At 31.9% G+C, this 25,789-nt stretch overlaps 1 protein-coding gene and 2 pseudogenes across 4 annotated transcripts in view; 2 read left to right on the top strand and 1 right to left on the bottom strand.

The window, feature by feature from the left end:
• LOC143229751 (signal-induced proliferation-associated 1-like protein 2) overlaps positions 1–3,882 on the top strand; it is a 47,530-nt pseudogene extending 43,648 nt beyond the window's left edge. Inside the window, exons 23-24 of the transcript XR_013016044.1 lie at positions 1,133–1,269; positions 2,892–3,882. The product of XR_013016044.1 is annotated as a signal-induced proliferation-associated 1-like protein 2 (transcript). The remainder of the gene's footprint in view (positions 1–1,132; positions 1,270–2,891) is intronic.
• LOC143229753 (tyrosine-protein kinase receptor-like) overlaps positions 1–25,789 on the top strand; it is a 215,406-nt gene that overhangs the window by 131,044 nt on the left and 58,573 nt on the right. The gene's annotated exons all lie outside the window — the stretch shown is intronic.
• LOC143229750 (sprouty-related, EVH1 domain-containing protein 2-like) lies at positions 12,245–25,624 on the bottom strand (annotated as a pseudogene). The gene is made up of 3 exons (XR_013016043.1): positions 25,366–25,624; positions 20,172–20,230; positions 12,245–18,706 (listed from the first exon to the last, which is right to left on the bottom strand). The product of XR_013016043.1 is annotated as a sprouty-related, EVH1 domain-containing protein 2-like (transcript).

Here is a 25,789-nt window from a genome sequence, read left to right as displayed (position 1 = left end):
AACCTTTGTAATGACAAATGGCTAGAGAACATGTTTATACAGGATTCTACGTTTATATAACCAGGATATTTTTAATGAAATTAAAAATAATGTTAACATTGTTTCTAAAGTGCACATGGACAAGATATACTAATTGAATCTATAAGTGTACTTTACTTAAGGCAACATGAAAAGCATTCCAAATATAATCTCAAAAATGGAAAAGCCCTGAATATATTTATCCAAAAGCCATATACCATCTAGTTTTAGTAGTTTTGCCAGAAACAGATGCACAACTTTTGTACTTTTCTTGTCATTCATTAAGGTCTTAAGATTGTGTAAGTTAAAGCTATTATTATCAAAAGTTTTAATTAATAAATAGACATTACTATAATTATGTTGCTTGACATTAAATTTAGGCTACTTTTAAAATGTCCAAAATATTAGGTTTTTGCTTTCACTAAGTACACTTTTTAATAAATAAAATAAGCTATTATTATTATTCAGTTTATTGGAATTAATGTAAAAAAAAACAAAATGCTTTTTAATCCCTGAAACTGGTAGTTAGATATGTGTATGTAATTACAGTAATATTGTTATTTTACAGATTTATGGCTAGAGAAGTGTTGTAAATGATTTTAAGTATTTAATTATAGTAAAGCACACAATAATAATAATAATAATAAAAAGTAATAAAAATTTCATAAGTCCTTGATTTTGCTCGGAAAAAATTGCATATAAACTCTAGTTGATGTTTCTTGCAATCTATTAGTGTCTAGATAGCTATATGTTTCTGTTGATGAAGTTTGTATTTGTCATCAGTTGGGTCATTAGCTCATACAGTTAACCTTTAACTAAGTGTTTGGAGATGTCAAAGATACAACTACTTGAGGATCATTTTTTGTGCATCATGTTCTTAACTTTATATTGTTTAATAATGTGGTAAACTCTTAAGAAAATCTTCTGGCACACATCTGAATGTGCATGTAGTAAGCTGTTCTAACTTGCACACATTATGATCTTTCCTGAGAAAATTATACTACTTGATACTAGAGTTTTAGTTTTTACAAAAATAAGAAATGAGGTTTTTCATTGCTTATAAGTGTTAATTTCTCTTTATAAACTACAGATTTTTTTACAATTTTTCTTGCAGTACCCATGTAGACTCATATAAGCTTCAAGATCTAGAGAACAAGATTAGTCGGTTGCAACAGGATTTGGCCAAGGTACTGGAAGAAATTCAATAAGCTGCTGCTTTTAAATCCCTGAAATCATAATAGCTGGAAATGTGTATGTGTGATTACAGTAATATAGCTATTTTGAGAGTTTAAACTGGTAAAATATTGTAGATGCTTTTGGAGTATGTATTTGTGAAAAAAAAAAACTGCTGAAAACTGACCATTAACAACAAGAACCTTTTTAATGTTTCTTAATTTTTGTTACAGCTTTTCTTGAAGTGAACTATCTTTTCAGATTATTCAAGTTAAAACAATCTTTTAATATCTCATTCAAGTAGAAGTTCTTTCATTTCAAGAATTTTGTGTTTTATTCTTGTATCTTTATTTTAAGAATTCATTTTCTTTTTATAACTTTATGTTAAACACTTTTCGTAGTGTAAGGAATAATATAAATGTAAATTTTTTGGATTTCAAAACAATGCCAATGAGAGTTCTTTTTTGTAGAATGAAACCACTTTTAATTTTTCCCAAAGTTTAAATGCTTTATTCAGAATAAATGCTTTAAACTTTTCTTGTTAGCATAGTTAAAAACTATAGTAAGATTTGCATATAATCTGTCAACATAAAATTCCAACATGTCCTTCTTTAAAGTAGTTCAGACATTATTCCATTCAGATAAGGATAGAAAACAACTTAACTGGTCCTCTAAAGCAACTGCCTTTATGGGTTTTGTAAAAATGGTACAACGTAGTACAGAAAGAGCACATTCTAGACATTCGTCATGTAATTTGAGTGTTGTTGGACCAAAACCCATCACCATCATGCTCATTCTTTTAGTCATGAAGATGTAATGTGATGATCAATCCTACTGTTCATTGGTAAAATGTAGCCCTGTAATTGGTGATTAGTGTTGTTGACAAACTGCCTTCCCTGAAAATTATGGGTGCCTAATGCAGATATTCCTCAAGTTGATTTGCGTGAAATTCAACAAATTCTTTTTTCAATAATTGATTTTAATTTGATAAAAGTTAAAACATTTTTTGAGATTTCATTTTAGTATAATGAATTCAGTAATAATTTATTGATGTGGCATTGTTCGTACAAAATATACAAACTCTGAAATACATGCACCTGAAGATTGATTTCTTCAAAAGTTTAAAGTGGACAAAATGTTGTTAGCATCCATTTTATATGTCTCCAAGGCCTCATATGTACCCACAGAGTTACTACTGTGACTCTAAAGTTCAGCTTTTTACATAACAACAAACAAGAACCCTTGAAGATATCAGTTATTTTTTATAAGTTGCATACTTTTGTCAGTAAGGCAGTGTAAGTCTGTGTAATAAATGATTATATATTGTTGTTTATGAAGCTACTTCCAATCTCATTGACAGAAAGTGTGAAATAGAATGTTTGTTTACTCTATTAGAAACCCAATGTATGGTGTTTTCAAAAGGTTGGGATTTTGTGGTCAGATGTGAGAATGTCTTACAAAGTAAGATTCACTTTGAAAGTAGCATGATTGAACATTAATGCTGGAATTATTTGTGGCAAGAAAGTTAATATTTGAAATAAATTTCAGAAGTCCATATTCCAGTTTTACAGTAATCTTAAAGTATGTGAAAATAGTTTAACCACATTTCCATGAGTAACTTTAGTTGCTTTACACAAAGACTATAATACACAAGTCATCTTTAAGTGACCTGTGCTAAATTCAATGTTTGGTCATTATAGGAACAAGGTCAAAAGGCTACCTTAGAGGAAAAACTGAAGAAGCTTCAAGAAGAAAATTTGAGGTTACAGGAAGAATCTCTGTCTACTTCGTTTCAGCTTCGATGTTTTACTGAATGGTTCTTTAATAATATTGAGTAGATAATCAATAGCTTTGACTTTGAAGGATTCATATAGTATTGTTACAATTCTGTAATATGATTGTTGTGAATCTAAGCTTCAGCTCAGACAAGATGTTTTAATTCTAAATTCTGTTCACTGTGATTTCAAGTATCAGAACAAGATTTTCATTAGTTTGATTTTGTACACACTAACAGTTTCATTATCATTATTTCCTTCAGCTCTTTCTCAAATTACATCCCAGATTTAGCTGGCAACAGATGAAATGAAAGAACCATGTGAATGAAGAGTACGGTTGTTCCACCAGGTGTAGAAGGATATTTAAAGACAAAGATTATTGTTAGCAAATTGGAACACAATTAGTTGTTAGATTGTCTATCAACAAATAGTAAACCCATTATTGGGTGGAATAAAGAATGCACATTACATATTTTGAATAGCATGTGCTATCTAGAATTTCAATTTAACATTCAGATAGATCTGTTATAATGTACAAAACTACTTAAGTCTTCACCAAGTGTCCTTGTTAATGATCTTCTACCAAAGAAGTGATTCCATAGTTTTTGTTATGAAGTACTGTAGAAAGAAATGTATGTAAAACTAAAGTGTGGAATCGTGATTTGGATTAATGTGGATAACGATCACCAATACGATACTGTGAAATGCGATATTGTTTGACTATGTCTAACCAGGGGCCAGCAATATGCCTTCTTACAAAATTCTACTTTGTTTTTGTAAAATATATTTAAATCTTTATAATAATATTTACTTGTCATGAATCAGTACTTATTTTTGTCACTAGTCAAGATATCTTGTAATCGTTGATCTTTATGTACATAAAATTCCAAACTTTAATAAAATATTATACATAGAATTTTCTGATATTATCCTGAAGGTTTGGTCATTTGTTATTTGTGTTTATGGGAAATCCTTTAGCTGCCACAAATTATTTATAAAAGTACAAAACACTGTAACATGAGCACCTTAAAAAAAAAACAAAAAAAAACCTTTTATCATTAGGTATGAACTAGAAATGTTTTTCTAGCATCATGAACAAGTAACCTATATTTATATAGGCAATTGCAAAATAGTGTTTATAACGCTGGTTTTTCTTGTAAGCTCTAGGACAGAAGTATTAATGACATTTTATTCTTAAAATGTTTATATTCTTGAAGGTTACTCCTGATAAATAAACAACTATTAACACCATCCAAACAACAGTTTAATTTTATTTTAAATATCCTATATTTTAGTATTGTGCTGTATTTGTGTCCATTATATGAATGAATCTTCTCAAAATGAAGTCGTCCTATTATATACTAAATTTTGCATGTTTTTAAATGGCCAAAGTTAATAATATATCTATCTAGTGATATTAAAACATAAACAGTGTATTCTAAGTATCAAGTAATAAACGCACACAAATTAAAAAAAAAAAAAATGTTCACAGTAACACTAAAAACAAAATTTCCCATTACCTGTCCTTTTCATCATCAGCAATTTGTAACAGAAAACATCTGTAGCCATAGCTTCCAACCACACTGGGGATATTCCATCTGCCAGACAAGATTCAAACACAGATGTCAAACTAATGAACAGCTATGGATAATCAGTTGATTTAGGAACTGAATGTTTGAACCTACAATGTATCAACTATCTGCAGCCAGTGGTGGAAAGGCATTTACCCTTAATATTGAGATCAACCTCAAAGTATAAATAAACTACCCTAACTTTATATATTGTAATTAACTTGCCAGAGTAATGTGTATATTTAACTTTGTCTAATTTGGAAGTCATTATATAGGTTTTAATTTGGTGAAAAACTTGTTCCTCACAGCTAGTAGCACCCAAAATCTTAATATCATTGGTAGATGTATGTAATTTATTGACCATTTCTTCATCTATGTCACTGATGTAAATCAGTGAGCATAGATCCTAACAGTGAACCCTGAGGTACCCCATTTGTCACATTAATCCAGTTTGATTGAATTCCATTTATAATATTTAACTTTTATCTAATTAGCTAACTCAACCCTCAAACTTTTTAGAAAGACAATATTTTTCAAGCCTTTTATATGCCATCTTGTCAAGTCCTTTCTAAAAATCCATATACACAAAATCTTCTCCCTTACCCTCATCTACATAAGCAGTAACCTTTTCAAAGAAAGTTAAAAATATTTGTAAAGCAAGATTTTCCCTTAATGAAACAATGTGGGCTATCCAGTAAAAATTCTAAATTTTGTTAAATGACTTGGAAGGTTTGATAAAAGATACTTTACAAAAATTTTTCCAACAACTGATGTGAGGCCTGTAATAGCTGAGGCAATTTTTTATTTTCTCCCTTGACTGCAATAGTAAAAGTTTTATTTTTTAATATTTCTATTTGTGGAGAATTGTATGTTGGGGAGACTAATCGTTAGTTTATGTAGATGCCATGTTAGAAATTTGAAAAATTGTTCCAGCACCATATAAGTAAACATTTTTATTTCTTTAATTCTAAATTTTTAAGAATGTATTGAATGAAACATTTATGAAGATTTTCTTGTTTGGAATTCTGATGTTTCAACACTTTTTAAACTTCAACTGAGAACCACTAGGAGGCAAAATGTTTAATAAGAATGAATGTAGAGGTGTTGACAGGTATTTTAGATGTTCCTCAAGTATACTGTGGATAACTTCCATACTTCTAGTATCAGTATAGTATTTGGCATTTAACCTCTAAAACTATTAAGGAGAGAGGAAGAGGTCTCAAACAGAATCTAACCCATCCTTCCAGATCACATTCAATCACAAAATACCAATCACAACATTCTATAACTTCCAGTGGGATATGTTCTGTTTTCAGTGAAATGAAGATGCAGACCCAAAACAATTCAGGACACATTTTAAGAGACAAACAATGATAACACCTGGAAAATCAATGCAACACTTAATTATCAAAACAAAATAGCATATACCCACACGAATAAAAAGTTTTTAAAGGACGATCAAGAAAAATATTTAAAGCACAAAGTGAACTTGATGTAAACATCCACTACTTTAATGCTATAAATGAGTATAATGACCAAAATGAACATTTATACACCAATTCTCCCAATTGATTATATTAATCATCAAAGTTCACAACAAACAAATAATAAATGTATGCAAATAACTTTCATATACAGTCACTAAAACAGTAGTTACATCGATAAAAATAGACAAACAAAATACTTTGTGAAGATAGTATACAAACCATTCTAAAAAAGGGGCACTCTGAAATTGGTTGACCATTTAATTGCATTATTTAATCTCTCTCTCAACTCTGGTTATATCAACCTGTTGGATGGAAGTAGGCAAATGTTATGTTTCTGAAGGAAGGAAACCAGTAAATAAACTACAATGCTACCATCCAATCAGCTTCACCAGCTGTATAGGTAAAATTTTACAAAGAATAATTGGTAATAAGCTCAAAATTTTGAGAAATAACAATTAATATATTATTTGAATAAAGAAAAAGGTTTCAGGTAACATTAACAAACCATGGACAATTTAGATTAACTGAAACAATGCTAGGTAGCTTTAGCCAAGACGAATGTACTGGTGGCTGTTTTCTTGTTAAAATCCCTGTTTGGTCAACTTACTTTCTTCTATAATCTTCTGTCATACCAGTCAGTGGAAAATTCTTAAGTTTATTATGCTTTTCTTTAATTTTATCTCTTAAATTCTTTGTGAGCTAACCCAATTTTTGTACTTGCAGCTACCTTTTTCCATCTTAAAAAATATGTTTATCTTGAATATTTAAAAATTTATCTTTAAAACATTACCACATCTGATCAGTCTCTCCAAATAATTCAGCTCTCAATTCACAACAAATAATCCTTGTCACATCTCTTTGTAATTTGTTGTTGTTTTATTTGACACCAAGATATCATTATGGCTGAAAATGTAAAAAAGTAACAGTAAGGATTTCTTTCAGTATATTAAGGGTAAACAAAATGTTAAGGTCAAGGTAGGACCCTTGAGGGATGATAAAGGAAGGCTCAAAGCTGATGATTATAAGATGGCTGGATTATTAATTAAATTTTGTTCTTTCTTCAGTTTTTATAATGAAGATTTAAACAGTATCCACATCATGAACAGCTAATAGATGGAAACAAGATCAAACAAAATGACTGCCTTAATCCTGGGCTGGTTAAGAAAAAAATGGGAAGTTTAAAGCATGATAAGGTTCCTGGGCCAGATAATTTCCCCAAGGGTTTTGAAGGAGATTAAAGATTGGATGTGTGAGCCACTTGCTACTATTTTTTTGTAAGTCCTTACATTATGGGCAGATGCCAGAAGATTGAAAGATGACTAATATTATTTTTCTTTTGAAGGGAAATTATAACAATTGTTATAGGTCTATTAGTCTTACATCAGTTGTGGGAACGTTTTTGAAAAATCCCAGTAAAGATGCTTTGCAAAGTCATTTAATAAAATTTAGATCTTTATTGGATAGTCAGTATGGTTTCACTTAGGGAAAATTTTGCTTAACATACTTTTAGACAATCTTTGAAAAGGTTGCTGCTTATGTAGATGAGGGTAAGAATGTATGAAGATGTGGTGTATCTGGATTTTCAGAATGCATTTGACAATGCCACATAACTGTACCCCAGAAAAACTGGTATGTAACATCTTCATTAGGGAATAATCTTGCATAGCAACCCAACACAATGTCATGTCAGTTTACACAGAATATAGAGTTTGTTCAGTACATTGATACTGTACAAATGTACTCTATCATTTATCATAGAACTTAACATGGCTGTTCAGAAAGCATAGATTACAAGGTCCCTTCAACATGTTGGTTTATCAGAATTTCCAATAATTATTAACAGTTAAATCCAAATCTTAGTTTTCTTAGGTTCCTATCTTACAACTTAAACTGTGTATCTATCAAGTTCTTCATGGGTGCTCCAATGAAATTTTGCTACAACACATTAGATAGATTTCAATTATCACAACCAAATACTGCTTGATAGCTCAGAAAGTAAGAGTCACAACACCCTTTTAGTTGTTGATCTAAATAAAAAAAAAACACTTGTGCAAGATAAGTTAGCAAATTGGATAGAAGAATGGCTGAATGGAAGAAAGCAGAAGGTTATTACAAATAGAGTTCAGTAAAAGTGGAATAATTTCACAAGTGGGGGGCCTTTGTTCTTTTTGATTTACATTAATGACATAGATGAAAGAATGATTAATAAATAACTTACATTTGCAGATTATATTAAGGTCTTGGGTGTTGCTAGCTGTGAAGAGGATGCTGCTAATTTACAAAAAGATTTAGATCATTCAGTGAGTTAGTTGGGCATATAAATATCAAATGGGTTTTAATTACAATAAATGTGAAATAATGCATGTGGGCTATCATAATTTGAATTACAAGTATAATTTGGATTAGAATAACCTTAACAGTGTCATGGAAAAGAAATCATCGTGGTAATAGTGGATCAGTCCCTAAAGCCACCCAAGAAGTGTGCTGCTAGTGGTAGGGCAAATAAAATTTTAGGTTGTGTCTAAAGAAATATTTAAAACAAGATTAACGATGTTATAATTTCATTGTCTAGGTCACAAGTTAGGCTATATTTCAAATACTGTGTTCATTCTTGGGCTTCTTATAGGAAAGACATTGAAAAAGAGTTCAGAGAAGGGTCTGATCAAAAGAATTTTATTGCCTCATATGAAACCAGAGTGCCACCCACCATCAAATATTGAGCCACTCTTTTACCAGTGAATGATAGGATTAATAGTCACACTATAATGCCTCCTAAGTTGGAATGGTAAGAATGTTTGGTGATGGAGATTTGATCCTGCAACCTTCATATTGTGAGTGAAGCTTAACCACTAGGCCTTACAAGTTTGGAACTGGTGGTTTAAATGTTCCTTATGTCTGGGGATCATGAAATCCTGAAGGTTTTCTAGGAGCTAAGCCAATAATTCATTCAATTTTTACAGTACTTGAATCTATGTGGCCATTACGAACTGCATTTTTACTGAAACTGCTTCATTGAGAGAATGTTATTTAAGACTAATGTGGTTCAGCATGGGTTTACTGAACAACCCCTTAATGAACTCATCACTGAGTGATTTGTGGAAGATGTTCTGGAGAATGTCTTTCCATGCAATCTCCTGATGTAGCCTTTGATGTTTAAACTTTGCAATATAGATTGCTCTGTTCTCCACAGGATCAAACCTTGATACAGCTCATTGAGAACTCTCTCAGTTATCAAACTGCCCATTGTCCAAGTGTTCTAATGCATTAAGCATGGGACTCTCTAAGTGTTACACTACCTACATCTAAGTCTATTCATTCCAATGAACAATGTGCTTGAAATGCTTGAGAAAATGACCAAAATCCTCTTCTGTTAACTGTTTAAATTCTGGAGGATTTTCTGGTTTTATAGAACTCCCACAGTTAAGTAGTGGTGCTGATAAAAATCTACTACTGCCTTTTTTCTACTATGAAACTGAGATAGTGTACACATGAAGCCCTCTTCTCCTTTTATATATCCAGAAATGCATGCATCTCAATGAACTTTATCCTCTTGGGCTGAATCTCTTGTGAGATAACTGGCAAACAAAACTTGTGATATTGTTGATTGTTGTACAACTTTTTGTTATTGTTTGCACATTGCTGTTGGACATGGACTTTAAATGTTGCCAATGTGCCTTTCTGGTCTAGAAGGCTACTGATTGACTAACAATTTGCTCTACCTGATGGGGTTGAAACAAATTTTGTCCAACACACACTCTTTGTTCATGAGTTACTCAAAACAGCATCTTCCACTGTCTAGGGCCTGTTAATAAGTGACTTGAGTTATATTGAATTTTCTTTGCCACCATAAGCTTCATGCCAAAGGAAATGACAATCAGAGATTGTTTCTTAGATTCCCATCAATATCATGGTCCCGAGAAGGTACACATGCTCTCACTGTTACAGGTGAAATGTTCCGAGTGTAAAAAGAGTTCTTCTTCCAGTTATTGCCATATTTTAAGACTTAACCCTCATTTCAACTGTAGTTTTTTTCTCTTATACTCTGTAAAGTTCACATGACCTAAAAAGTGTTCTTCCATGATTACGATTTACAAAGATTACAATATTAGAATATTCGTTGAATCTTGTGCAAAGCTACTTGCACTAACCATGCCTAATTTGGAAGTGAAATATTAGAGGGATAGCAGCTAGTTAACATCACCCACTGCCAACGTTTTGATGACTCTTTCCCAAAAAGAGTAGCATCAACTGTTACATTATAATGCCCTCCCCCCGAGTTTCAACACTGGTGGTGGGCCAAGCACAGATAGCTCATTGTGTAGTTGTGCTTAACTTCCAAATAAACACACAAACTATAGAGAACTACTGACTGTAAAATGATCATAATGCATTTTTATAGATTTTGAGCCTAAATGGAAATAATTATCTGAATTTTGTTGATCAAGGTGTGACAATTCACTGCTCATCACCTTTATGTTACAAGTTTATCACTGTCTTTATCATTTTGTAACTTAAAGCAAAACCAGCAATATCACCCATTTATCTGCTAGTGGTAAAGTTATGAGTAAATAGTCATGTGTGAACAAGTGAGTTTGTGGTTTTGTCAAAACAGTGAAGAACATCATTAATTTGAAGTTGTAAGGTCTGCATAACAATCTTTATTGGATTCTTATAGCAAAGTGTATGTAAGAATTAGGTAAATTAAGTGTTAAGTATGTCAATGAGAGAACAAAATATACGAGTTAAACTTGGTTCAAATAAAATTGTCTTTTTTTTCAAGCTATTATTGAAAAAAGGAAAAAATTATCAATGGAAATTGAACAGCAAGGTTTCTGTTTTACATACAGGCACAGGAGTTTCTTAACATATAAAGATATATGTCCAATTCAAAAGTTAAATGGTGCCAAAAATTCTGTCCAAGGTTCTCTAAGTCTGTTGCTACTTCAAAGTGGATCACAAAAATAATTCCCCCTATTTCAAAAATCCTAACTTAACCCCCGACAGTATGGAACAAAATGTATGCTCAAGCTACAGTTAAAGTGTAAACACAAAGTTAGAATTGAAAATTACGCCTAACTACATTTTTAAAACCTTTTATGTTGAAACATATTGGTCTTGAATTTCAAAGGATTTGAACTTACTTATGGAAAGATATTTCTGAAATTGAAATTCAAGAATATTCCAGTAAAGTATTATATGCAACATCTATAAAAGTGGTTTTAACTAAAAATCTAGATCTTCAGCAGATAAATGAATGACAATGAATTAAAAGATCCATGTTTCAACAAAAATATTTCAAAAAGTATTAAATTTGAATATATAATTTCTTTTACAGAGTTAAAGCAATTTGAATTATTGCTTGTGTTTTTTATTATTTAAAAATTTTATTTAAGATTTTCAACCTGAAGAGCACCTATGAGTTCATGTTCAGCCATTCCTAATTTTGAGCTATTGACTTAAGAGAGGCATCAAGCCAAAAGCACTTCCCACCACAAGGTTTTGTCGGATTCTTTACAAATAACAGGAGTTAAATGTCTCTCTTTTATAACATGCTCACAGGTGAAAGTACTATTGCACATTCAGTGGTATCCTGGATCATTCCACCACACCAGCTGGAATGTGCTTGAACATATGACTGTATATGACTGCATATACAGTCATATGTGAACCATAGACAAGTTATGAACTAAAAAATTAGGTTTAGAGACTTGATTAATAGCTCTATTGTGTTAAAGTTTTACCCACTAATTACCCGAGATTTACCATGTGATGTTAGAAAAAAATTCTATCTCTTAAATGAAAATTTTGTCATTGAAATTGTAACCTTACTGTGAAACAAATAGACAGCAAAATAGCTAAAAATTACATCAATTTCATTTTATATAACTTTGAACAAGAGAATTTAATTAATATTTTAGTTATGACAGAAAATTTAATCTGTCATTACAAAACTAATTCCATTATTTAATTCATATACATACTATATATAATTGTAACAAAAAACTGTAGGTGAATTCAAGTAGATACTGTTGCATTTCCCAACTCATGCAATATGTTGATAAACTTTATTAATAAACGTTTTTCTTAAAATAAATTAACAATTTCAGTTTCTTAAACAGATATTACATTTGTCTTTTAAGCGATCAAATTCTGTACTTGTATGCTTGAATCTCAAGTATGAGGGTTGTGTGCAATCTTTAGAACAAACATTTCTCTCAGGCTTGTAAGAGTATTTAATTTATTTCTTATTTCAGTGAACAAAAATGATTCAATAAAAGTTTAGAATGCCAATAGGTATGGCAAGTAACTTCAACAACAGAACACAAACTGGCTATAATACAGCAGAGATGTATTTTTTCTTATTTAACATATTCATGGTTCACTGTAGACCAACTTCTAGATGGTACTGTGATTGCCAACTGGAAGTGCTCAACAGTTGGTATGCTTCTAATAACAAGGTCAGGCTAAATCATTAACTTATTTCTTACTGCAAGCAGCTTTTAGCTTTTTTTGTGCCCATGAACCTGTTAAATAATAAATCAATCAATACACAAGACCAAACAGTGATGGATTTTTTTAAAGCCTGAAAACACTGAATTTGAAAACAAGAACAGTAACATTCTTATAATTTTTACTGACTAAAATATATATACAATTCAACATTTTGGATATAAAACATGAATGATGAGCAATACAAGTAGCTGCCAAAGACAAATCCTTCATATCACATGCCTAGATCTCGAAACAGAAATCCAGCTTTCTTAGGTAGTACTGGTACAGACTTAACTGTTGCAGACTTCTTGTAATAAACCAAGCACTTCAGAGTACTTACTTGATTGGTTCTTCTTCAGACAATGACTGAGAACAGAAGCAGGTAAACTGGAACATTTTACAAATCAATTTTATAATATACAAAACACTGTACAACTAGCCTAAAGGCAGAAGCATGGAAAAAATCTGGAACTATACACACTTGTAATAAGCAGGGAGCTAACTTATTTAAGCTTTGATATCATGTACAGTTGACTCATCATGGCAGTGGTTTAGAAATAATACCAAACCTCTCTGCTTATAACTGGCCACTATTTAACAGCTAGTGTAAAGGGAAAGACACTATTACCACTTTTGTACAATCCCTAGAAGACAAAAGGATTTGTTCATCATTTATCACAAGTTACCAAAAATTACAGATTTTCATAGTCTGACTTTGAGAAATGTTTCATAGAAGTAATATTTCTAAATAATGTAACACAGAAAAAATGTCCTGCTAACATAATTTCTCATAAATGTCTAATAAATAAATTTTTCTAGGAAACAAACTTGTGAATTAGTTTCTAGAAATGTTTTTGAATAACACAAGATTTAAAAAACAAATTCCATCAAACACAGTCTCAAGAGATTGGTCTGATAATGCAATTTGAAAGATATGTTTCTACACATTGAGTTGTTGATACACGTCTTACAAAGTTTATAAAGTATTGGTCTAATAATGCATGTTCTACAGAACAAACCTAATAATACAAGTTTTTAGAGCTTGGCTTATGGAATAAATTTGAGGAATGGTTTAACCATGTTCTTGCAAACAACCAGATTTGGTGTTTTGAGATCTTGCCGGGTAATGTAAGCTTTTAAGAATAAAGTTGATAGTACAAACCTTTAGAATTTGGGTTGGTTTAATGACTATCAGCTTTCAATGTAAAAATGAAAGTACTAGGCAATCAACTTTCTTTAACAGATCTAAGAAGTATTTGTAACAATTGAAAATTAATATTGCCTTTTCAATAAATTCAATGTTTCTACAACTACTTCTCAAATAATAGGCTTTAGTGGTTTCAAGAGCTGCTAAGTTATATGATGGATAATTAAGAGTTGTAAAAAACATGAGTCTGTCTTTGGACAATGTGCTTTTAGTAATTATTGAAAGAAAAGCAAACAGAATTTTGTTAAGTATCATGTTACTCTAGATTACTTGAATCATCAAGTGTAAATAATTGATGTTAACAAAGATGGGTATTTAAGAACAAATAGTGTCTTGCTGGGATATTAGTGGAATAGTACCATCCCATGTTTACTTACATGATAAAATGTTATTCTACATCTAAAACAAATACTTGTGATGAGATGCAGTTATAATATTTCAATTCTTTACATAGTTACATGGTCAGTTGTTTCGAACTACAAGATATAGTGTGGGGATAACCCTAAAATATTCCATGAGGACAATTATAAAAAATGTACTAATGAAAGTAAATAATAATGCAATAATATGTCAACCACCTTACATCTGCTATAACCAGTGACGACAAGGCCTTAGGCACAATACCAGGGCTCACCAAGCTAAGTGGGATATGACAGGCATAGTACTGGTTGTGATGTTATTTATATCATCAATTACTTAAACAACTGTTTTAGTGTTAAATAGACTAAGTTAATAAAAATAGCCCTCTGTTGTTTAAAAAAAAGGCTTCTTCTTTTGTAAGGCATCAAATGACATACAAAGATTATTAGTATGTAAACACATATATTAACTTTACAAAGTTAGTGTTTACCTTTTGATCTTCACACTGTAAATTTCCTGCTTTATCATAGTTGATTGGAAAGATAACTATAATCCTAACCTTTTTAGTTTTAAATAAAATTACAAATTATGATTAATATAATTTAAGAACAGTAACCAGAAGAAACACAAATTAATTGGAATACAAGATGAAAATAAATTTAGTTTATAATAACTTATAAAAAAAAAAATGTTTAACTATAGTTGCAACACAGACTGTATACTACAATGATTAAAATTAATAACACTACTCTCTAAAAAGAAGTGTACAGTTTTAAGTTAAAACTAGTAAAAGACTTCAGGAGCAGAATTCAAAGCCAATGAAAGTAAAACATTTCTGCTATCAGTAAACTAACTTACCAAACCTTAATGACAAGCTGATGATAAGCATGTCTTTCACTAGTTTACAACAATATTAGTGACAAAAATGTTAGATCTGTATATCAACCAACCTTCAGGGTCACATCACTCATTGATGGTGCCCTATGTGAGCTACAAATCATGTGCCTCTCCTGAAAAAGAATCTACTCTATCCTTGCTTTCAAAGATTCAAACTTGCACCCTGTGTGGGTGGGTGCCCTATGTGGATGTACTTATCTTGGTAGAGTTCAGCCAATATTAAACAAGTATCTAAAACTACAGAAACAAGATGTACAATCATAATAAAACCTATAAAATTCTAAGTATGAGTGGAGAAAACATCCAACTCATTAAGTTTGAACGAATTTAAAGTCAAGTACTACCAATATAACAAACAATGTATTAGACAAGTAATATTAGTCAGATTTGAAATTGTTAAAATCTATTTTTAAAAATATATGTAACTACCAGACTTATACTATACAAATTTATAAAGTAAATATCATTGGTTAACTCAACAACAACCAACTTCAAATGATATATCTGAAAGTATACAGCCTGAGATTTTAATCAAAGGGTTGTAAAAAAAAAAAGAAGCAAGATCCAAATTTTTATTGAAGCCTACAAAGTTATTTGTACAAACGTTTTTGATAAACTTTATGTATGTTCTTAGTTTCATATATGTAAAGGTGCCAGTAATGATAATTCTGCTTCTTGATTGTGAAAATGAAGGGAACCACATTACACTAGTAAAACTATGAGTGGACTTGTTATTTGAGAGACATGATTTGCAAAAGGGCATTATCTGGAAGGATTTAACAACAAGACATCTTGCCTTAAATATATGATAATGACATTTCATGATACTTGTGTCTTCCTTCTAGATCTGGAGAAGAGAAATGCAAGTGCCTCAAAAGGTCATCACAGCACAGCATTCATGGCAACACGTTCAACAGTAAAACCTTCCACATCAATGGAGATGTTAACCACCATTTTTGCTCCAAAGTTGTAGCTAAATTTATTTAGTCTCTCAAGAAGTGCTCCAATATCTTAAAAGATGGAACAGGATTCAGTTCATTGTAGAAGTACTGGCATTTCTAGCTTACATTTCTTCATAAAGTTTCTATAATCACATAAGAAGAATGCAGACAAAACAAGTAAGGCACAGGCATATACAAACTCAGCAGACCTTTTTATTTCAGGTCATTTGAGGGGGTAGAAGTTAAAAAATTATACAAATAAAACAACTTATGCAAATTCAGAGGTAATTCTAAAAGCAGTCATGAAACACTAAATGAAGGCTAGGATCTAATAACACAATTTTAAGATGGGTAAAAATGCTACCCAAATTCTACATTACAGCAACTTTTTTTTCCCGCTGCCTAAATCAGAAGGTAGCTGGTCATAAAAAATACTTTGTGTTAAACAGAATAAAAATCATTATATCTAGCTTTTCATGCCTATGATTGTATACTTTGATTTCAACATGGCCTTTGTCATGACCACCGAACTATATACAAGATTGTATAAAAATACACCAGTGGTTAACTAATGTTACAACTTTCATTCAGTGTACCATAACACTCAAAGGAGTTGGTTGTCACAATAATAACCTCTTAATAGTCTTTTTCTAACATTCATTAATCACAAAATATTCTGACAACACCTCACTTTATACTTTTGTTAAACAGGACTTCAAACTCTATTGGGTATCAATTTTTCAGTTGAAATTTTTTATATATATGATTGAAAAAATTGAACACTGAAAAGTTATAGACTTTGGTTACAGAAATTGTTTTTTCACAAAAGCTCTTTGTGAAACTTGTTTTATTCAAATAATCTGAATTACGTCATAGATGCAACTGATTTTCTGTTCTTCTAAGTTAATAAAAAATTATACTTATATAATGTTGACATTTTACCAGTCAACAAGTCAAAAACTTTACTATACAGTGTTTCTACAGTTTATCACATGTAACAATGTTACATGAAGGTTTTGACTTCACTTTTGTGTGGAAAAGAAAGAAAGAGCATATTTCTTCTGTTAATAATGTTCAGTGAAGAAGCTAAAGTACACTAGACATTTTACTAAGAGATCTGACAAGTTTCCTCATACAATTTAATAAAAATATGTAGACTTTTCAGTAACCTCCATGGCTAGGTCAAGTAAATGCAGAGTATTAGAAAACCTTTGAATTATCATGGATGTCAGGAAGAAATACCCTCACAGCACCAATGTGTGTCAGTCAAAAACACACATGTGAAATTTATAGCACCACTGTCTTAGTTTCAGGTCTACACCTTGCTTCACACTGATTATGGGTACAGTTATCAAATTTGTTTTTTGTAAATAATTCATGCTCATAAATGTTTGTTTACTATGACTTGCAAATTAAGAGGAGTATAGATCTGATACTAAAACTTTTTTCTTGAAGGTTACAGATGTACGAACCTGTCACTGGCCCCTATCTCTTTGTATTCTATCCAAAAACTCTGAATGAAAAATAACATTAACTGTAGGCAGGAAGGGCACCTTGTAAAGAGACTGTTAGCCAATGCTGAAATCAGTTAATATTCAGCTTGTTTGGCTTTACTTTCTCAACAGAATGGAAAGTTAAGTTTGTTCTTGTTCACTAATAACAAGGTCAAAGGTGATAGGTGGATATTGCCTCTTGGAAGAAAGATTCAATATTTAATGTATTCCAAGGCAGAGCAGAGCATGCACACACACAATTTTAGCATGCACTCATTATGTTGACACTTAATTTGCTTGTATATTATTTTTCTTCTCAAATTCCTTGCATTGTCTAAAATGAGAGTAAGTTAGGCAGCTTCATGCTTGCCCCACATAAATTACATCAACACCACAGCGGTGGCATGCTTGAAGAGGTATATAGCACCACAGACACGGTACAAGGAGCGAGAGGAGAGCCAACCCAAACCAGCGACGTCGACACTGGTTATCCGAGTCATCACAAGAACATGGATGATGACTAAAGTCACCCTCTGCATCTGACATACAGTGGTACAGCATGCACTGAGCACATGAAATACAGGTAGTAGCATTGATACAAGATAGTACACCATCTGGGGCATACTCGCAGCTACCTCGCCTGTTGTCGTCCTCATTATACATCTCTTGACAGTACCGACACTGAATTCTAGTAAGTGGCGATTGTTTCCTTGATTCTTTATGTCTATCTTTCTTCTTCTTACACTTTGTTGGCAGCAAAGGAGGTGGTGTAGCAATTATGTTTTGCTGTTTTTTTAAACTGTTTATGGAGTCCCGTTTCCCAAGTCTAAATGAGTCCATCACAGGATAAGAATATTCATGCTCAGTCCTAGATGGCTTATCCTTAGCAAACTGTACGTAAGAATAGGGCTCAGTAGACATCACTTCTATTTTATCACTGTCAAACAGCATTTGTTCTTTGTAAAAGGTGTTTTTGTTTTATCCTTTGTCCATACTTCTTCTGTGTGACCTTTGTCCCCATGTTGAGAACCACTCCCTCCAGATGTTCCAACACCACTACTTCCATTTCCATTGCCACTGTTGGAACCTCCAACATAGCGAGCAGGACGAATATAGTGTATCCTATGTAAATAGTGGTGGTTGGCATGAGGATGTGTGAAAGGTGGTGATGAAGATGAAAAGTCTCCACTGATGCTAGCTGTAGTGGAAGAAGGTCTTGGGATTCCTGGCATACTCCCACTTGTTGTGCTAGATCCAGAAGAGGAACGAGAATCAACTGGTAGGTCCAGTGTCTAGCATAAAAGAGAGAGAGAGAGAGAAGCCACTTTAGCTTACTTACACAGTTATAAAGCAAGAAGGAATATAATTTAAAGGGAATAAAAAAAAAGAAAAAAAGAGTTAGAACTGCAATCAAATTCTAAAGCAAAATCACATAGAGCTAAAATAACTATAATTGTACAAAATTTAAGTTTATAGTGGTATCCTCATATCAAAATGGAAGGAAGATCACAATAAAATAAATGTCTAAAAAAACAGTGGGTAGCACAAAGTTGGAAAGTTGTTGAAATGGACCAATCTGCCAGTTGAACATACTAAGCAATATTTTAATTCATTTCTGTCTACCTCCATTGTAAAATTATACAGGAGTGGGTAAAAATGTTAACTAATCACAAGATCACCAGTCACGTTGTCCATTGCAACATTTTAGATCAAAACCTGTTTGATATGTATAAGCTATATTTTTCAACAAAATAACAAATACAAGCTTAATGAGAAATTCCCAGAGTTATCAATACAGGGTTAGTGACAGAGAAAAAAAACAATCACAAATCAGAATATTTTGGTATTTTAAAAGGCGTGTAACTCAATGCAAAAACTTGTCAACATATGCTTATGTAAAGTGCTTGCATCTAGTCATATTATAGGAAACATCTCTTGTGGTTACGAACAAATGATGTTCTATTATCATTTCTGTATACCTAAACGTAAATATGAAAGTTTTCTCAATCACTGGAATGTGTAATATTTTATCTCCTATCAGATGAAGTCAGTGGTCTAAGAAGAGACCTCAAACATGAAAACAAAAGTTTCTAAGCAATTAAGCACATGAGCTTGAAAAACTGTTTTGATTAAGCATATGTGTTAACATCTACAACAAGTATTTGTGACAAAAGACAAGATGGTAAAGAAAAAGGTGAAATGTACCACCTGTTGGCTTTTATTACAGAAATAATTAGTTTTGTGATAATAAAAAGTACATATTTAGTCAGTAAAAACAGGGGAACTGACACATCTTTAGTTTCACTTGTGCTTTTAATATAATAGCTTAAGCTTGAAAACTGTACAGAAAGATTTTCTACAACTTCTATTAAAATACAGTTTTGTATGTTCTCTATATTATTTAAAGTGTAGAAAAAAATTACTGAGAATGTTCTGTATATTTTCTGGTCAATTTATGCGTAACAATAGTATCAGCATTACAAAAGACTACATTGTTTGTTTTTTTAATTATTTATACCAAAATCAGAAAATGAATTAGTTTGGAAACATAATTATAATAGTGTACAAATTAAAAGCATCTGAATGTTAGTATTGTGTGAATGTGAATAGAACAGGTTGATCTTAAAATTATAAGCAATGTTTTACATCATAAACAAAGGAAAACAAGTTATAAATGTTATTACACACATAATATAAATAGTACTGTATAAATACTTTTGAAATTAAAATCTAACTTTTAATAAAAGTCTTACTAACCATAAACACATCATCATTGCCAAGACTGGTTTCATGAATCCGAGACGGATCACCACTTCCTGAAAAAAATAACTATGTATATAAAAATATTTATTAGTTGTTTCTCCACAATTATTGGCAAGAAGAAAACACTTAACCCTACAAGTGGTTTGATGTCAAATGGTTATATTAATAGCAAAATTACTCTAATTAACTCTGGCATCACATGGTTCATAAGGTACTTTATTCTACTTTAAACAACAAGCAAATATTACATTACCTTAAACTTTATATCTGATATTTTAATTTGGAGAAAATTGGTAATTCAAGAGACTCTTACATTAGAGGCCTACATGTAAAAGGATCCATTTCAACAGAAACACTAAAATACGATGCAAATGTTATTTGAAGAATTACAGATAATTTTTAATATGTTCTCTCTCAAAACAATAGCAATAACTACTTAGCATGACATAACACAGTAAATACTGAAGTGAATGATATGACCTAAGTTAGAAGGATACTGTATGGCACATACAGTTGACACTTGCAGGAAATGTTGAAGTTGGAGACATATTTTAAGGAGCAGGATTTAGTTTTCAGAAACTTATGATACAAAATGTAAGTAACCTGGTAAATCATAGTGGAAGGTAAGCAATATTAAACATATCCATACTGGTTGATCCATAAAAAAGATGGCCCAACATGGCCAGGTGTGTTAAAGCATTTGACTTGTAATCTGAGGGTCGCTGGTTCGAATCCCCATCACACCAAACATATTCACCCTTTCAGCCATGGAGGCATTATAATGTGATGGTCAATTTCACTATTCCTTGGTAAAAGAGCAGCCCAAGAGTTGGTGGTGGGTGGTGATGACTAGCTGCCTTTCCTCTAGTCTTACACTGCTAAAGTAGGGACAGCTAGAGCAGATAGCCCTCATGTAGCTTTGTGGAAAATAATAATAAAAAAACAACAAAAAAACATAAAGATCTGGCCTGATACCATTTCCAGCAGCATTTACATCTAGAAAGAACTTCTCTGACATCATGAGCAATATGGATAGTCCTATCTTTCTATGTCATGGTGCTGTATAGCTGTTGAGGCAAAGACAAGCCAATGGCATTTTTCATGTACAACTTCTACTGCATGGTCTTATTTAACCACTAGTGCAGTTTATCAATTGTTTTTTTCTCAAGATATATCAAATGGAGAGTCAATGTTTTGCTTAAATTTCACTGCATCCTGGTTGAGAAACAATGCACTAGTAATTATCATCTGAAACAGGTGAGATCATATACTAAAGAATAATTTTCACGTAATCTCAGTAAAGGGTACAAAGAGTGAGAGGAGAGCTAACCCAAACCAGCAACATTGACACCAATCATTCCAGTTATCACAAGAACATGGATAATGATTGAACTCATCCCCTGCATCTGACATACAGTGGTACAGCACATGCACTGGGCATATTACATAAAGATAGTAGCATTGATATAAGACAGTACACCATTTGGTGTTCAAGTCTAAGCAAGAGTATAATCTGTTACAGACCTAATGCCAGTTACAGCAAGGGTTACTCCATATAGAACCCCTGTGGTTCAGAGCATCAGTCTGTCAGTACAGAGGCATTGAGAGCCAGCCCAGGACCCAGGGTCAGTAATATCATTGTCCTCCCCCCATCATTATAGTCATTGATTTTTGCTAATTGTTCATTTTAAAAAATTTTAGGTGACAAATTTCTTCATGAATCCTTGAAAAAACAGTCACCATTTTAGCTCATTAAGTAGTATGCATTTCTAATGAGCTTTGAATATCTCACTGCTGGGGCCCAGGACAACCCCTCTTTCACCAACCCTGGGCCAGCACATATGCATCCAGTATAACCATTGTTTTTCAGGGACAAAGACAATACTATGTTGGACTCGTGTTGCATCTGTTTCACAACAACTGGTTTCCACTGTCATCAGGAGACATCTCAGCCATTTTCAGTATCACATAAGTGGTATGTATTTGATCCAACTGGTCATAAACAGGATTCTGCTGATAAAAGGTGATGTACATGATACAGATAATTATGTGGCAATGCTACAAATTTATTCACCTATTGGGTTGATTACATACAGCAATAGACTGATACTTGACATACATATTCTATTATAATAAGCTACAAAAATGCATCTTATTGTTACCATATGCAAACAGACACACACAAAAATATACATATATCACAAAATTAATTAATAAATAAACATTTCTGTAACTGATTCAAAATTAATTAAACTGAAAACATGTTATGATTAACATATAATTCCACAAATACTTGTAGCTGAAATTTTGGGATTTATGATGTGGTAAGAATGTAACACTTTACACAATCTATCACCATATTTGTGCAAATCTGCATCAAAATATAATACAAGCTAATTTTGGTCCTTAACAATAACTCTTACTTTAAAAATTCTTATCCAGTATTCAGGATTACAATACCTCACTGAAGAAACAATAACATTAATGAATGAGAAATAACCAATCACACAATTACTTTAAAATGTCTCTACACCTACAGCACTTCTGTTGAATAACAGTTTGTTTGTAAGTTCTTCTATTGCTCTAATACTAATTGTTACAACTTTTTGTAAGTTCTACTGCTCCAACACCAATTGTTACAACTTTTTGTAAGTTTTTCTGTTGCTCTACACCAATTGTTAGAACATTTTGTAAGTTCTTCTATTGCACTGCACTAATTGTTAGAACATTTTGTAAGTTCTTCTATTGCATTGCACTAATTGTTAGAACATTTTGTAAGTTCTTCTATTGCACTGCACTAATTGTTAGAACATTTTGTAAGTTCTTCTATTGCACTGCACTAATTGTTAGAACATTTTGTAAGTTCTTCTATTGCACTGCACTAATTGTTAGAACTTTTTGTAAGTTCTTCTACTGCTCTACACCAATTGTTAGAACATTACTGACCTATACTAATTCTTGAACTTCAAATCTGGATATACATTTCTGCACTACTATAATTCCATTCTGTTTCCTTACACTTCACAAGAACTTTAGATATTAACATGATCTTCCATTTATTTGCATATATGCATAAATATACATACAGTCCTTTAGCACAGTTCTTATGGATTCAACGTTTCAACCAACCAAAGTTGATACCTCATATAGCTACATATCTACATTAGTTTAATTAAGCAAAAATCAAAAGTGCACTTTAAAAGGGCATTGAATGTTTGATCATGATTCATTGTATTAAGAATACTTTGGATTCCTGTTTAGACATACATCTCAAACACAATATACAGAACTTAAATATAAGTCTTCATCTTTGTTTAGGAATTATTCTCATAAACGGTTTAGAATTTTGCTTATTCTATATGAGAACCCAGTGAAGGAAGAGGAAAATAATTTCAATTTTGTCCTTATGTAGTGACTTAGGGCAAAATATTTGTATTTTCCTATAAATAAAGTACATAAACTGTTGTATAATATTTTTAACACTGAAAAGCAAAATGAAATGGAAACAAAAAATATATATAAAAATTAAGAAATATATATTGTCTAAATTTCTTTTATTTCAAAAACCTTAAACTATATATTGCATTTTGGAATAACTCAATAATTTATATACATTTTTATGCTATTCTTTTATTTTGTACATATGTCAGTTTTCATAAAATTAGCTGGAGACCTTTAATAACCAATTCATCGTAGAATTAATACATTAATTTTGATTTATACAAGCTCATTTTAGCAAAATATGATGTGAAACAGCTGTTAACCATAGTTTTTACTTAATATTTTACGACAATGTTTTGTAAACAGTGTAATTCTATAAACGTTTGCAACACAATAACAATTCGTACGCACGTAACTTAGTAATAATTACGAAGAAAACAAGTTACAAAATCGGTCTTATACAAAATATTTAAAATATTCTACTCGATACAAAAAATTAACGATTTCATAATATAATTTATGCTATATATGTTTGGTACAAATACGACCATCAGATGCCGCCACTACATCAATAAGCTCCATTGTTCCAGTTTTCCATATCTGTGAATGGTGGATAATTCTCTGTTCACAACCGCTAGCTCACGGAAACGCGACCTACTTATATTAAGTAATCAATGAAACTGACCAAGAAATGTCGCACTGCTGTATTTCTTCAATGAATGTAAACACCATACACACTCACGCGGGTTTAGGGCGAAATTCGAACTGTACAACTATAACTAGACAATTCACTCGAATGTAACTTTACGCGTCTGCTGTAACTATACCGAACGTAAAACAAGCCAATGGTGGTAAAACCGATCGATATTCGACAACAGATCGGAAGGCGGGAAGAAAGAAACGAAGATCAAATGAAATTAGAAGAGAGAAAAGAAAATAAGCGTATTTATTTTGTATCTGTTTGTGATTTTTTTAGACTAGTGACTGAATCACTAAATATTCAAACGCGTTCTGGCAATTAAAACCAAAAGTTAAACATTTCCTTAAGCTGATTACCTATGTGAAATACAAGCTCAAGTATTCATTGCTAAATATTACGAAACAAATATGTCATATATGTTGAATTAACTATTTAATCTCTCATTTAAAATTTGGTTCCATGAGTAATAAGATCGATATAATACCGCTTACCTATACCCTGATGTGTTATAATCAGACATGTCTTCTAAACCTAAAACTCGTTTTAATGACAAAGAGCTACTAATCTACTTTGAATGAAAAACCACCTGGCCCCATACCATTCATTATCCATACTTCCAAGACAAGCCGTTGACTAGTTCAGCACGATTGATTTTGTCATCACTTTCGCCAATATCCCAAAGACAAAAGTTTGTCTGTTCGACGAAACGCGCCCTCTGGTGGAAATAAGTGAGGTGCTCCAACATCACTCCAATGTTTAACAAGTGTGTAAGAAAAAATTTTCTAATTCTCACTGATATGCGAGGTGAACGATGTGACAAAATTATGAAAATTGTTTCTCATTTAAAATTGCTCCGAATCTCCGCTTTTTAAAGTTAAAGGTGTTGTGAATAATTAAATCTTTTCTTCAAACATATATTAAAATTAACTGACAGTTCTCCATGAAAATTCTTCCAATTAACTTCTGACGATGTTAAAAGATCTCGTCCTTGTTCATGTCGGAACCGTTAAAACGCAGAAGTACGCCTAAGCCTAAATAGGTGCTTACCATCAAAAAGGTCATCCATAGCCTGACGTACTCCCTTGTCAAATGCGCGGGCATCGGCTGCAGTTTGAAAGGTGAGGCCAAACTTTTTGTTTCCCGTTCGCCAGTGGTAAAAGGTTGGCATCACCCTGTTGCATTGAAAGTCTTTCTTTATTATACAGCTGAGGACGACCTGAGAAAAACAACACAAGTTCAAAAGAAGAAACGTTGAATATACTACTGTCGAAACATATATTACATTTGACATATAAAACTAAATGTACTTCCGCCGGGCCCAAAAATTATGTTTCAAGAGTTATTAAAACCGAACTTAGGAGTAACAAATATACTGATTGAGCTCTAGCCTCGTACCATGCATGGTCCATCATTCCAGGACCACGCTCAGGAAGTGACAAAATGAAACCAATAAAACATTAAATACTGTTAC

This window comes from Tachypleus tridentatus, chromosome 10 (genome assembly GCF_004210375.1).
Source record: "Tachypleus tridentatus isolate NWPU-2018 chromosome 10, ASM421037v1, whole genome shotgun sequence".
In the NCBI taxonomy this organism is placed as follows: domain Eukaryota; kingdom Metazoa; phylum Arthropoda; class Merostomata; order Xiphosura; family Limulidae; genus Tachypleus; species Tachypleus tridentatus.
This window is presented reverse-complemented; position numbering and strand designations above follow the sequence as displayed.